Genomic DNA, 13653 nt, shown 5'->3' with positions numbered 1-13653 from the left:
TCCCAGCCCAGTGCACAGAGGGAATATGCAAAGTGCAGAGCAATCACCTCTGTGCCTGAGCCTTGCTGTGTGCCACCTTCACATGCATAATGCCCAAAATACTCCGCTCAGCTTCAGCCTGCGACTCCCTCATCCCACAGGGCTCAGGATTCCCTCCTCCGAAGGGATTTGGGTTTTAAAACGATGACATTCATTAATTTGAAAAGCGTGCCCTTGTGCTTTGTGGGATCTCTGTGGGAGGTACTAAGGGTGCTGTATGTCTGGATAAGCTCTTTGGAATTCACGCACAGAGCACCTCCAGCGGTGCAGGCATCAGGAAGGACGGGTGTCTGCTCCCAGCGCGGGAAGGGCTTGCCCTGGGGAAATTTGGCGTGTTGCAGATTGCCCACTCTGAGCCTGGCACGGCCTCACTACGTGCAGAGGAGCTCCCAAGGGACCTGCAGAGGTGATAGTTTGTTCCCACCAGAGCTCCCTTCTCCTGAAGCGAAGTGTTGGACAAATGCTTCAAGTTAGTCACAGACTCTGGCTTTAAGGCTCTGTGATTTGGGGAAGCTCAGTCTCTCTACTCATAACTTCTCTTTCACAGAAAAAAATGCCTTTCAGGAGGCATTTCTAAAATGTCTTTTAATTTTTAAATGCTTTAGTTCCTCCCTTGCAAGTGCAGCTCTTTGCTTTTGTGCACCATCTAATAACACACTGCAAATGTGCTTCTAAACAGCCATTTCTGAGTGTGCAATATCAACATCTGTACTAAAACCAAGCAGAAATTTTTCCCTGAAGCAATATTTTGCTCCGTATTATTGTTACTTTTTTTTTATTTAATGGTTTGCTGTCATGGGAGCTCTTCAGCCTCTCGGTTTTGGGAAATGAAGGCTCTCTCCTTCTCCCTCCTTGTCGAAGACACCCTGGCAGGTGAGCCCATCTTCACCCTTGTCCCACCCACTAAAAAAGCTTTACTCAGTGCTCACTAAACTATGTTGCACTGAAGCACCTCATTGAACTGGGTGCCTGATATGCAGCAGGTTGGCAAAATTAGTTGATTAGTGTTCATAAAGGGTTTTGAACTTCTCCTGTTAAGCAGATGTGAATAATAAAAATAATATTAATTTATTATTATTGTTGTTGTTATTCTGACTCTCTATCATAACCGGTGAGGGACATTTCCCTGTGCATGTATTTAAGCTATCCACTGTGGGATGCTTTGTTCTTAATTTTGATTATTTTAAGAGTCCTTTAGCACATCAAATAGTCTCCCTAGATAAGAATTTATAGGAAGGTCTTGAGAGCTGCCAGAGTAATGTTTTTCTACCAGCAAAAACTTAACCTCCTCTTAGATCTTCATTTCTGCTTTGTCCTGGGTGTAGCTGCAGTGAGTGCTCAGTCACAGCCATCAGGACGGAGATGTGTTGTCAGTTGTTTTATTTTTGATCCCATTTGAATGTGTCAGTCAACTGCCTCGAATCAAAGAAAGTGAGAAGGAGCCTTTAACAGTTGTGATTGGAAACTTCAGACTTACCTTTTTTTTTTTTTTCATTTTTATAGACACTAACTAAATGCTTGGCAGGTTCTTGTGAATCATAACATTTCTAAATATATCAAAGAGGCTCTTTGCCAAGCTGCTGGCGAAGGTGGTGTCTATTCCTATTGACTCCTTTTTCCCCTTCAGATTATTTTATCATTTAATAATTTCAAATGTTAATGCAAAAAAGCCAGGGACTCTTAACTAGGCTGGCTAACATTGTGATTAATGAAAGTGTAATGTGAGCTACTGTACAGCCATTAGAAACCAGTTAGCTAATTAGTGTAATCACAGGGGTGGAAATAATTAAAAGACCATAAAATAGAGGTAACTTAATAACAACATTTTCCTCTGACCCAGAACTGGTGGGAAGAGGGTGGTTTGCTGGGTTAGGAGCAGAGAGGAGTGGAGATGGAGGGTTCTGTGAGTAATTGCTGTCAAGGAGGTCTCGGGGCACAGACAAGCAGAACAGAGCAGATTTTACACCAGCATAATCCAGATTGCAGCAGAGTCCTCTGGCAGCAACACTTCACACCACTGCACCCCTCTCCCATCTTATGCTTTGTCACAAGTTTAGTGACAAACTAATCAAGACATGGGTGAGGCAGGATCCAGCTGGTTTGGTCTTTTTTACTTTTTTGTTCCCTTTCCTCCTTCCCAGGTTATTAACAAATATAGTATTAAAACTTCCTTCACATTCCCTGAGTCCACCAGGTTTGGTTTCAGGAAAGGGAGAAATCAGTGTCCTAAGGTGCTTAAGAAGAAAATCCTGTTAGAGGAGTCCCTATATTTATAGAGCTTCTAATGTATTTATGTATGTTATTCTCTGTAAGTTTCACAAAACTCTACAGCTTGTTCAAAAATCTCTTGCTAAGAGGAAAGAGCCTTTCTGGGCAGAGGGGAGTGGTGCAGTGACTGATGAGGGTGACAGTCACTGTCAGAGCTGCTCCCAGGAGTTGGTGCCAAGCAGATGTGCCCCCCCACTCAACCCTCACCTGCAGCCTTTGCACTCAGGTTGGTGCAGACAGCCCAAGCCCTTTGGGCAGTACCAGCACACTATTGTGGTGGTGAATCCAAAACAACCCCCAAAATGTGTGCCCTGGTGCTTCTCTAAGGGGTCTCCTATGCAGGACTGTTCAGGTTCATCTCTTGTTAATGAGAGATGGGGGACGGTGTGATGGGCTGGATCTCACCCCTGCTGATTAGAAGTGACCTACCTCTGGCTGTTAGGTGAAATAGCTCCACGTAACAGGCAATAAAAAATCCTAACTGGTAATTTTCCACTTGGGATGGGTCACCACTATGGCCATCTCCATCGGTTCTTATCATTTCTGCCACGGTTTGTGTGTGTTTCATTTGACCTGGGTCTAATGAGCAGAGAAGACTGAACAGTAGCTGCAGACACACAATCAAGGATCAGCCGCCGGAGCTGATGAGTCTGCCGAGACTGCTAAGTGGGACTTCATTAGCTATTCACATGCAAAGAGCAATCCTTATTTATTCTTCTTTCCTAGGTGAATCTATTTTTGAATATCTTTTGTGCTGATCTTGTCTGGGGGGTGGGAGGTTGGATGGAGGGTACCACCACTGCCGGTTAACCAGATGATTGTCCTGAAAAATTAGTGTGACACCAAGTTGGCAGCAAGTTGAAAAGAAGAAACAATGTGATGCCATTTAGAGAAGGAAGGAATCATTTTCCCCTGTGACTTCTCTGGTAGGAGGCAGAACTTTATCTTCTCTTTGCAGCTCAAATGAAGCATCACAGCAGTAGCATTAACTGTGCTTTCACGCTCCCAGCTTGTCTTTTCATTAACCTTATGTGTTTTTTTATTGCTGTAGCAGGGAACACGCTTTCCAGGGAGGGTTTGCAGGGGAGTCACTGGAGCTGCAAGCCCGGGATATCCCAGGCAGGTCCCCAGGCTGCACATGTGGTGTTATTGCAGCCAAGGGGACGAGCTGGTGGTCTGTGCTGCCTGTACGTGAGCTTGCAGTGAAGAAGGGAAACCTGACGTGTGTCTACAAGTCTGCTGGAGAGGGGGTTTTGGAGCAGCAGGTCATGGTGAGCCTTGCTCCAGGTGCATATTATCCCGCGAGCTCAGCCGTGTGAATCACATCCTGGGACATCCTCGAGGATGCGGACGGGTCAGTCCTTAACCCTTGGCAGCACCAGTGGCTTCTTGACAGAAAGGTGCCTTTCATCTGCACAACCCCTTTTTCCACACCGGGCATTCCTTAAATGTTCTCATTTAAGCATTTCCTGAAAGCCGTGTTCCCTCTGTGCTGGGCCGGTTGGGTGCGGATCCTCTCGCCCTCCCGGCCGTATCCGCCTGTGGCGAAGGCTGCCCTCTCCCGACACGCCGAGTATCCGAGGGATGCGGTGGCTGAGCCGGGGCCCAGCACCCTCGGCCAGCACCAGCCCCGTCCCCGCTGCACCGTGCACAGAGCAACGATGTCCCGTCCCAGTGGGCACAGATGATCCCCCGAGGTGGCCTGACCCCATCACCAGCTGCCTCTCATGCTGGATCCAACCTGCATCCCCCTCGGGCAGCAGGAGAGTGCTTCTTGAGGAACCACCCAGAGCACTGCACTCCTGCAGATTTCCATTTTACCAGACCAATCCCTGCCCTTCCAAACCTGCCCAGTACCTTTTTCTTCACGTTTTGTTTTTTTATGATCTGGTAGTGTAGGTGTGAGTACCGTACTCCTCTGAGTTGTCTTTTCCCAGCTGAGTCTATTTGTGCTGCAGACTGTGTGGGTGCCACCCTGGGAAAGCCACGTTTAGCAGCATGTTGCTCCAGGAAAGCACTTTTATATGAACAGGGATGTGAGACAACCATTTGCACCTCTGGGCTTGGCAAACAGCTGATCCATGAGAGATGACTTTTTTTTTCCCCTTGTGATTTTGACCTTATTTGCTGAAAGTGAAACATCATTCAGCCTTCCAGGAAATACCACAAGTCTTCGATCTGACATGAGAACATAAATCTTCTGTAAGAGTTCATCCATTCTGCATCTCGGGTCTCTGGATCTGAGTTGTGGACATGGGAGTGGGAATCTCAGCATCCTGAATCCAGGGCAGTAGAACCTGAGCCCCTGCACCTCCCCAGCCTAGGGAAAAACATCCCCATGGTGTCAGGCCCTTACTGAGTTGGTTCTGCACCAGTTCCTCATGGAAAAATTGGGATTTTTTTGGCCTGAATCACCTTGAGCATGTAAATTTTTTGTAGGACAGGTGAAACCCTTCCCCTCCACTTCTGTGGATCTGGCTGAAATAAAACACAGCTTTACAGCTCAGAGTAACCCAGCTCTCCATGCTTCAGACTCCCCTAATCCCCTCCTAGAAGAGAGCTCAAAGGCTGTAGCATTGCTGAAGTCTCAGGCTCTGCACACCACGCTCAGCAGCGCAGCCCCAGCTCACACCTCTGACAGCACATTTCCTGAGCACGCTGCCTGCGTGTCCCTGACCTTACTGTGCAATCAGCCTTTGTGGGTTATGCCTCCCCCTGCTATTTTGGGGGACCACAGAGGCCTTTCCGGGAAGGCAGTGGGGCAGCCGTGGGGCTCTTGTGCAGTTCATTGAAGGTAAGAGGTTATTTGTGGGACAATGTGACTCTACATCTTTCCACCTCCCACCCACCACGAGGGGTTTTTAACAGACATCATTTTGCTCGTGAAGTTCATGCTTTTACATCCACACTGTTCCACCGGGGGTGTGTTCATCAGTGCAAACCTCTTTGCTTTGCAGGTCATTCCCAGAGCAGGGGTCCTCAAGCCCCACTGGACCCAGGGTAGGACTCATCCCCCTTTGCACTTTGCTGTGTTCCCCTCGGGATCAGTTCAGTGACATTCCCAATCCCCATTGTGCTGGGGATTATGCATTTAACTGAACCCACAAAGATACCCCTTCAAAAGCCCCAGAAAGCTTAAATTTCCTTTTTTTCTGCCTGGACCACCTTTCCTTGTTTTACCACTAGATGGGAGAGTGAGACTGAGCTAACTGAGGTGCTCCCATCCTTATCCCGGTAGGAATTCCGAGGGGAGAAGACTCCTGAAAGATGCCCGTGGGTCATCCTGCAAATCCTCCTACCTCGGGAAGGGAGTGGGTAGCCCCCAAAATGCTTGGTTGTTTCCTAATCCTAAAAGTGCATGGTTAGGGGGGACTAATGCTTGCCTGGTGCTTTCCCAAAATACCAGGATGCCAGTGGATCCCACTCTGGAAGGGGGATTCACCTACACAAAGACTGTGTATATTCTTGGGGTAAATATTTAATATTTTTTCTCCCATCCACCTGTCCTGGAGCAGAGGGAGATAGGGGAAACACTTGCAATTCACTCCTCTCATCCACACCCCAAATTCTGTTTCCCAGGAATCCAGGTGATCCCAAAAATCACAGAAACACAGAATCACAAAATGATTAGGGTTGGAAGGGACCTCCAGAGATCATCTAGTCCAACACCCAACAGGTAAATGTAAATAAAGCAGCATTTTCTCCTCCTTTCCTTCTACAGGATTTTCTTTCTCCTATAGGATTCTTGTGTAATGATACTCCCAGTGAAAAAGTAAAACTGGGCTGTTGCAATGATTGTACTTGCAGGAGGAGAATTCATGCCCTGGTCCAACACCACTCGCCTCAGAGCTGCTTTGGGTGAGGGAGGGGATGGCACCCACTTCATTAACATCTTAATAATAAATTTACTTTCACTGCAGCACTTCCCATCTCCTGAGACTTCCCAAGGTTTTGCTGAGACTGGATATATTCAGGAATTATATAGCTGTAGAAGCAGTTTCTCAGCCAAATCCAATTGTCTAGTTTGACTATTTTTACTATTACTAGCTTTGGGACTTTAAAGAGGAACATTTCTACTTGCTTCCTGAGACTTCACAGATTCCGGAAGAAATTTCACAGGAGACAAATTTTCTGACTGCCTGTGTGACTACGTCAGAACATGTAATCCCTGTAAAGTGGAAATAATCTTTTTTGGGGGTTTTGCTTTTTGCCCAAACTTCCTAATTTGCAAACTCTTCAGAGAAGTGACTCAACTGATTTGCTCAATGCCTGGCACAGTTTGGCAATGAGATGAAATAATTCTAATAACTTCCTTAACTGCAGTGCCCTGGTTGCCTCTGTTGTGGTCTCTTGGCTTTGCCTGCACAGAAAATATCTGTCATTATCCTGCTAGACATAAATAACAGCTTCTTTGGAAGACAGAGATTGTATTTTTTACTGGACTTATCTACTCTTATTTTCCATAAGCAACAGCCACCCCACCCTGTGTGTGCAATGAGGCCACTGAGTCACCAGCACGAAGGAGTGACCAGCTCATACATCTCATCAGGGAGGACTCAAAATCCCTTCCAAAGAAGAGAAGAGACATCTTTCTTCAGATGATAATTAGAGGTGAAAAAATGTAGCCTGGAAGCAATTAAAAAAAAAAAAAAGACATTCCAGACCTGGCAGGTCCAGGTCACATCTCCTTGTGCAAAGGTTTGCTTGCTCAAGCCCTGGCACAGGCCACCCAGGGCAGAGGAGGAGTCCCATTCCTGGAGGGATTTAAAAGACATGTAGATGTGTCACTTGGGGACATGGTTTAGTGGTGGGCTTGGCAGTGCTGGGGGAATGGTTGGACTTGATGATCTTAAGTGGCTTTTCCAGCCTATGGTTCTAAATGACTCTGTGATTCTGCCTCCTCCTGAGGGGCATTTTGAGCTCCCAGCTGAGCTCAGAGTGGGGCACGTGCTGGTGAAGTACATGGGAAGTGCTCCATGGGGCTGAGACATCTTTGGAGGGGCAAGAGGCAGCTGTGTGATGGTAAGCACAGAGCACAAATTAACAAAAAACTATTACCAGGGTGAACATCAGCCCCAGGACACCAAGGCATCCCCAGACCGAGGGCTCTGCACAGCAGGAGATGTTGGCACCCTCTCTGATGGCATCCATGGTCAAATCCAGCCCTGATGAAATCCAGCAGGTCAACCTCTCCTGTAGACCTTGATCCTGTGAGAGGAACTACAGGGATGGATTTTCAAACTCACTCAGAACCAGCTGGATTGAGGCCTTATCTGAGATAGCAATAGAATCAGCCATGTGATTTCTTTTCCATGTTTACAGGGGCAATATTTTTCCAAAGTTCAAAGTCTTCCTCTGCAGGAAGCATGTGATATGCTTTGCAGTCACACCATATTTTGGTGCTATGAACAATTAAAAAAATCAATTTCCGGAGCAATATTTTCTATGTTTGTAATCTCTGAACTAATTACAGGGCTGGAAAATCAATAGCTATCTGGAAATCTTTCCAATACAGCTAACTAAGCATGCTGCATATCATGCTGGAATATATTCTTCACAAACACATGCTGCTCATGACCATCTCCCAGATCACACAGGCAGATGATATCACTGTTAATAAGCCTCTGTGCTTCAGTGCACTGCAATGGCAGCATTTACCAAAATCTGCAGGGGGGATTGGGCAGAGCAAATAGCACAGTACATGAGAGCTGGAGCAATGCCTGTGCCAGCATTTTAAGCCAATGACAAAAACAGTTGAAAGACTCATTTAGTTCAACAGGAACCTACAAAAAGATTATGAAATAAAGTCATTAAAAGTTCATGCCTTAGTTATGATGTTGTTTTTTTCATCATGCTGTATTAAGATAAAAAGTAAAACCTTTGGTGACTGAAAATAACCTCTTTGTCTAGTTTCCTAGCAAGAGAGAAGTGGTGTTAAATGGGTAGTTTGATGACATCAAAAACACATGTGAAGAGGAAGGGTGTTGCTCTGATGGATGGATCTCCTCTTGCTGTACAAACACCCTCTGTTGACCATGGCAGCTCAGTTGGAGCCAAAGCTCAAACCCTTGTGCTGATGCTCTTCACTGCTTCCCACACACACTGCAGGCATTGCTGGGATCTTCTCCAAGATGCTGCCGCCTCCCTTGTGCCCTGCAAGAGCTCAGTGTGCTCCTCCTTGGTATGCTGGAGTTTGTGCTGCTGCTAAATGAAGAGGAAATATTCCCATCGGACACGGTGCCAGCAGCACAGCAAGTGGATAAGAAGCACAGACCAGAGTACAGGGGATTTTCCCCTGGCTCCCATTTGCACTCCTGCTTGGTACAAGAAAATGATGAATTCTGAGCTGTCACAAAGCCACAAAAAATTTGCTCTGATTTTATATGTTTTTCTCTGATTATTCTTCATAGCTTTTTCCCCCCCAGTGAACTGACATCTCTGCCCTCACTCTCTCCCCAAGCCGGGAGATTCCTGCAGTTCTCCAAGGTGGTGATCCTCATCCTGGAGTGGAACTTTGGGTCTGGTAGCCCATGAGTTAAGGTGCAGCATACACCTTGTCCCAGTCCTCATCTCAGGAGACAGGCTGTGATTTATAGTCCCTCCTAAATAATTTGGCAAGTTAGTTATGCTCAAAGAATTTGAATTTTTGAGCTGGACATGATGCCTGTAGTGATCTGGATTGGAACTATTGTCATTATTAATTTCTGTTTGTATTTCTGTAGCACTCCCATGTGCAGATGAGGATTTCCTGTGCATGGTGCAGCACGTTGGCACAGAGAAAGGAGCCCTTTCTGTCAGCTCCAGGCTGACAGCCTGCCTGGAACAGCAAGCCCAAACCTGAGAGGGGCTGGGGGTGTTGATGGCAACAGAACACAAAACACACACTCCAATGGTGTGGCTCTGCTAATCTGGGCTGTTTCCTGCCAAGAAGCAACAACTACAAAAATATTGTGCTTATCATTACCACAGTAAAAGTTTCTCTTTTAACTTCTTAGGCTGAAATGACCTTGATGGTGACGCAGAGCTGCGGGTGCCACGCGCTGCTCAGGCTCTGCAGGACCAGACCTACAGCTGCTGCACTAAACTTCAATGTCTTCTCTTCAGATGATGATGTGTTTGGACTTTCCTTTTATTCTTGCCAATCTAATGTCATATTGCCTTCAAATAAAACTCAGTTGGTGTGTGAGAACTCACTTCTGTTTCTCTCTTAGGAAAGGAAGGCTGCGCTGTCTGTGCATCACCTAACAGGAAAGACCTCAGAACAAAGAGCTCAGACCCTGCAGAAATCTTTCGAAGAGGAGCTCCTGCTCTCCCTTATCTGTTTTAAAGTTAACACATCACACTTTGTACATGCTCAGCAACAAAGTTCCTAATGTTGTTTCCCGATAACTCAGAGGCCCAGGACGGCAGTGCCATTGCTGTTTTACAGAGGGCGAGAGCAGGACACTTGCTCCCCTGGCTGCTGACAATCAGCACTTTGGGAACATCCCACACTAGAGGTTTGCACAGAGATTATTGGGTTTCACAGCCACTAAAGCATGTGTCACCCATGAATTTGTATAATTATTCCTCAAATACAGTTACATTTTTGGCTCTGCAATGCCTCTGGCATCAGTTGCTCCTATTTAATCAGAAGCTGCTTTAAACCTCCTACCTCATCCTTTCATTTACAGGATCCTTTGCTCTGGTAGTAATAAAGGCAGCTCACATAGTTGAGCAGAATGGATTCTGATGCTCCAGCTTGCAAAGCCAAAGGGTCTTACAGCGGCAGGATAACACGAAGTCTGGTAAAAATCCCAGGGAGGGATTTTCAGAAGTTCATTTCCCACTGCAAGCCAGCACCAGCCACCACTCTTGAAAAATCCCATCTTTGTTTGTTATTTATTACATGTTTCCTGTGAATGAATTTCTGGCTCAAATTAGAGTTGTAATAAAACTCTAAAAAAATATTATTTTAGAAAAAACTTAGATCTGTCCTTCCGTCCTGGGGATTTGTTGCTTGTTCTGCAACAGGAGATGTGAATCATGGAAGTATCTATAACAGCAATATTAGGAAATGACCATTCAGGCACCAGAGATCTGTATCAGACATTATGCCTTTAAATAAATTGTCTGTTACTATGTTAATCTAATCTTGTAAATACATGCACACTTAACTATATTAAAAATGTAAATGCTCCCAGAGCTGGACTTCACATGATGAACGTGAACTCCCCTTTTTTCCTTGCCAGCTCTGCAGATCTTGGAGAAACAAGGATTGTTTAATTTGATGGGCATTAATAAGGTTGATGTCTGCACTGATTTAGCCAAAAGATTGTCACGATCATCTCAGGCCCCACGTGGCTCACAGGCCTGAACTCGAAGAAACATCTTTCAACAGCCGCTGGTGACGGAGCGATTCCAGCTCTGGGAGCACCTCCAGCCAACTGACTTCCCTCCCGTGGCACTGAATTTGCATTCATTAAAACCAGAGTTTTAATGACTTATGGAGATTTATAAAAAATGGCAGCCCAGAGCTGCTGACACTCCCAAAGCTTCTGACAGAAGTACAACGCACCATAAACGCTGATGTGAAATATTGAATGAAAACCAGTGCAGGTATATCTGCAAGTGTTAACATGACTCATAAAATCAGGGATTTAGGGAAACTAAAATTATCGGTGCACCCCAAACTTGAGGAGATAGTAATACATGTAATGACAATAATATAAGAATGTTAGTAATAACACTGCTAATATGATTACCAGTCTCCTTGTCATTGCTTATTACCATCACTGCCCTGATAATTCTCAGCTCTAAGAATGGAGAGAGGCAGAGATTCCCCCACGCTTTCAGAAACAGGCTCTGTGCTTTGGGAAACAAATTCCAGTTTCTCCTATTCCTTAGAACAGCTACCAAGATCCTTAGGATGAGCCTAGCCTGGGAAGACTGTGGAGGAGCCTTCTGCCACTCAAACAGCAAGGCGTGCATTGGCTCACACTGAGCGCCGGGGGCTGTAAAACCTGAGTTTAAAACAAACTTCCCGCTGGGATAGGCTCCTTTTCATTTACAAGTGAATCAGCAGAGATGGCAAGGCTGATTTGCCATGCCACTGCCCAGCATCTTTTAAAGATTTTTTAGGAGACAGATTGCTTCCAGGCGACCTCTGTGCTGCCTTGCCACACCTTCTTCCTTGGATACCTTATCACAGTTGTTATTAGCTCAGGCAAATCCACAGCACAAGCTCATTATCTTTACATCTCTCTCACCCAAGATGTAACCTATTTTGAGATGCTGTACGTGGAATCACCAATAACTAAGTAAAAAAAACTACTCTGCACCTCTGAGGACACCTTCATCCAAGGCAGGATGGACCAAAACATATGTGGAGAAGTGAGCAGAGCTGAGGAGCAGGGATGCATCCCCCTGCAGCCAGAGCAAATGATGACTGCAGCTCTGCACAGTTGAACAGGAAATGTGGGGGAATTCCCCAGCTCGGACACTTTTGACGCATTGCTTCAACTTTGTGCATCTGTTGTCCTTTCCACTCTGTTTATTTAAAATATAAACGGTTTGAAACAGGGCCTTACTCATTGGTGATTATCCAGCACCAGCCAAAACAGCGCCCTACCCTTATTGTGGAGGAAATGATTTGTATATAATAAAGCAACATGAGTGTGTGTACATGGAGCAAATGCTTCCTGGTTTTCCTGACCACACCATGCAAACAACAGGCTCTCCTACACTTCATTTTGCAGCTCTTATTTTAACCCAAAAGAGCAAGAATCCCATTCACCTTCAGCTCCAAGGGGCACAGTAAGGATGAGACAAAAAGCCAGCACCTTTCAGCTCTATCCTGAAGCCCCTGCTTCAGAGGAGGAGGAGGAGGCAGTGATGTGAGCAGCATCACCACAGTCCTGGATGAGCCTTGGTGAGCTGCTGGGTCTGCTTCTGCTTCGGCTCCTGCCCCAGCTCTCAGTTCCTTGTGTGTCCCTGAGCTCCAGCAGCAGCTGTGGGAAAGGTACAACACTGCTGCCCCTGCACTGAGCAGAGAGGGGACCGCAGGGCTCAGCATGGTGGCTGGATGTCAGATGTCTGCCCACGCCTTTGCCCTCCTCCCTGCCTCGCACAGCGTTAGCTGGGCTTTTCCATTACCCAGGTTATCCTGCGCACTCCGGGAAATGGAGCACTGATAGCACTTTAAAAGCTAAACATACAGTGCCTGAATTATTTATCTCTGAACATGCAGAAACGGGCCAAATTCCCAAGTGATGTGGAACAGCTCCTGTAAAAAATGCAAAAGGGGCTGCAAAGGCTTCACGGATGTGCAATGCAGGAACTGCACGGTCAGAACCTCACATGTGCATGTGTCACATATGCTGAGATTCTTCCTGACAAGGTGGTTTATGGTCTGGAGGGTGTAGAGTGCTCAGCTGCAGGTGCTGGTCTGGAACTGCACAAGGAACTGCACTGGAACTGCTCTGTGCCTCAAACCAACCACTGTGACAGCAAGTCCCCAAAGAGCAAAGAAAAAGGCTCAAACAAATGTGTTAATGCAAATGCAGGGGGTTCAGGGTGTCCCGCAGCTTTCCTGCTCAGCCCCCTCAGCTCTGGAGGGGTTGTGCCTCCTCTGCAATCATTAACTGAGCCATGCCCAGCCTGACAGTGCCTGGCACGATATCGTAACCACACAGATAGCACCGTGATAGCCGTGTTTGTGCTCCGGGTTCAATAATGCCCCTGCCTCTGCCCCTGCACTTTCCCTTCCTTTTACTCCAGCTGAGCTCCAGCAATAGCTGGAGGAAAGATGAAAATCCTGTCTTTGCTTTCTGTCACCAGAGACACAGACACAGTTCTTTCAGCACTGTTGCATGGATGTACCCCAGAATTTCTCCATGAGCATCCCAGGGGTGCAGGGAGGTTGGTATAGCCCCGGGACGAGGATGGGCAGCCCGAGCCCTGCCCGGGGGCTGCATGTGCCGGGGGAAATCGGGCGGTTTTGATATGATGCAGAAGCCCTTACCCCTGCTCCTACCCTTGCTCCTACCTTACCCTTACCCCTACCCACAACCCTACCCCTAACCCCAACCCCATCACTGTTCCCTCCTTACCCACCTTCCTCTCGCTCCCCTATCCCTCTCCCCATCCACCTCTTGCTGTCCCTCTGCCCCTTTACTCCCCCCCCAGGACCCTCTCCTTGCCCTTCCTCTCCCATCCCCGTCCCTCTCCCCCATCCCCTCCCGTCCCCCCCCCCCCTCATCCCCTGCCTTATCCCCACTTTCGCTTCGGCCTCAGTTTCCCCACCATTGGCCCGGTCGCCGCCCGCGTCCGTCGCCGATTGGAGAAGGTGTCCGTCCGTCAGGATCG

At 47.0% G+C, this 13653-nt stretch overlaps 1 long non-coding RNA gene across 1 annotated transcript; it reads left to right on the top strand.

The window, feature by feature from the left end:
* Positions 1-6269: 6269 nt before the first annotated feature.
* On the top strand, positions 6270-9500 carry LOC113974367. The gene is made up of 2 exons (XR_003536536.1): positions 6270-6918; positions 7369-9500. It is a non-coding gene; the product is annotated as an uncharacterized LOC113974367 (long non-coding RNA).
* Positions 9501-13653: the final 4153 nt, after the last annotated feature.

Source organism: Neopelma chrysocephalum, unplaced genomic scaffold, assembly GCF_003984885.1.
Source record: "Neopelma chrysocephalum unplaced genomic scaffold, ASM398488v2 Primary Assembly neopelma1_119, whole genome shotgun sequence".
Lineage (NCBI taxonomy): Eukaryota > Metazoa > Chordata > Aves > Passeriformes > Pipridae > Neopelma > Neopelma chrysocephalum.
The sequence above is the reverse complement of the archived record's forward strand: the minus strand, read 5'-3'. Positions and strand labels throughout refer to the sequence as shown.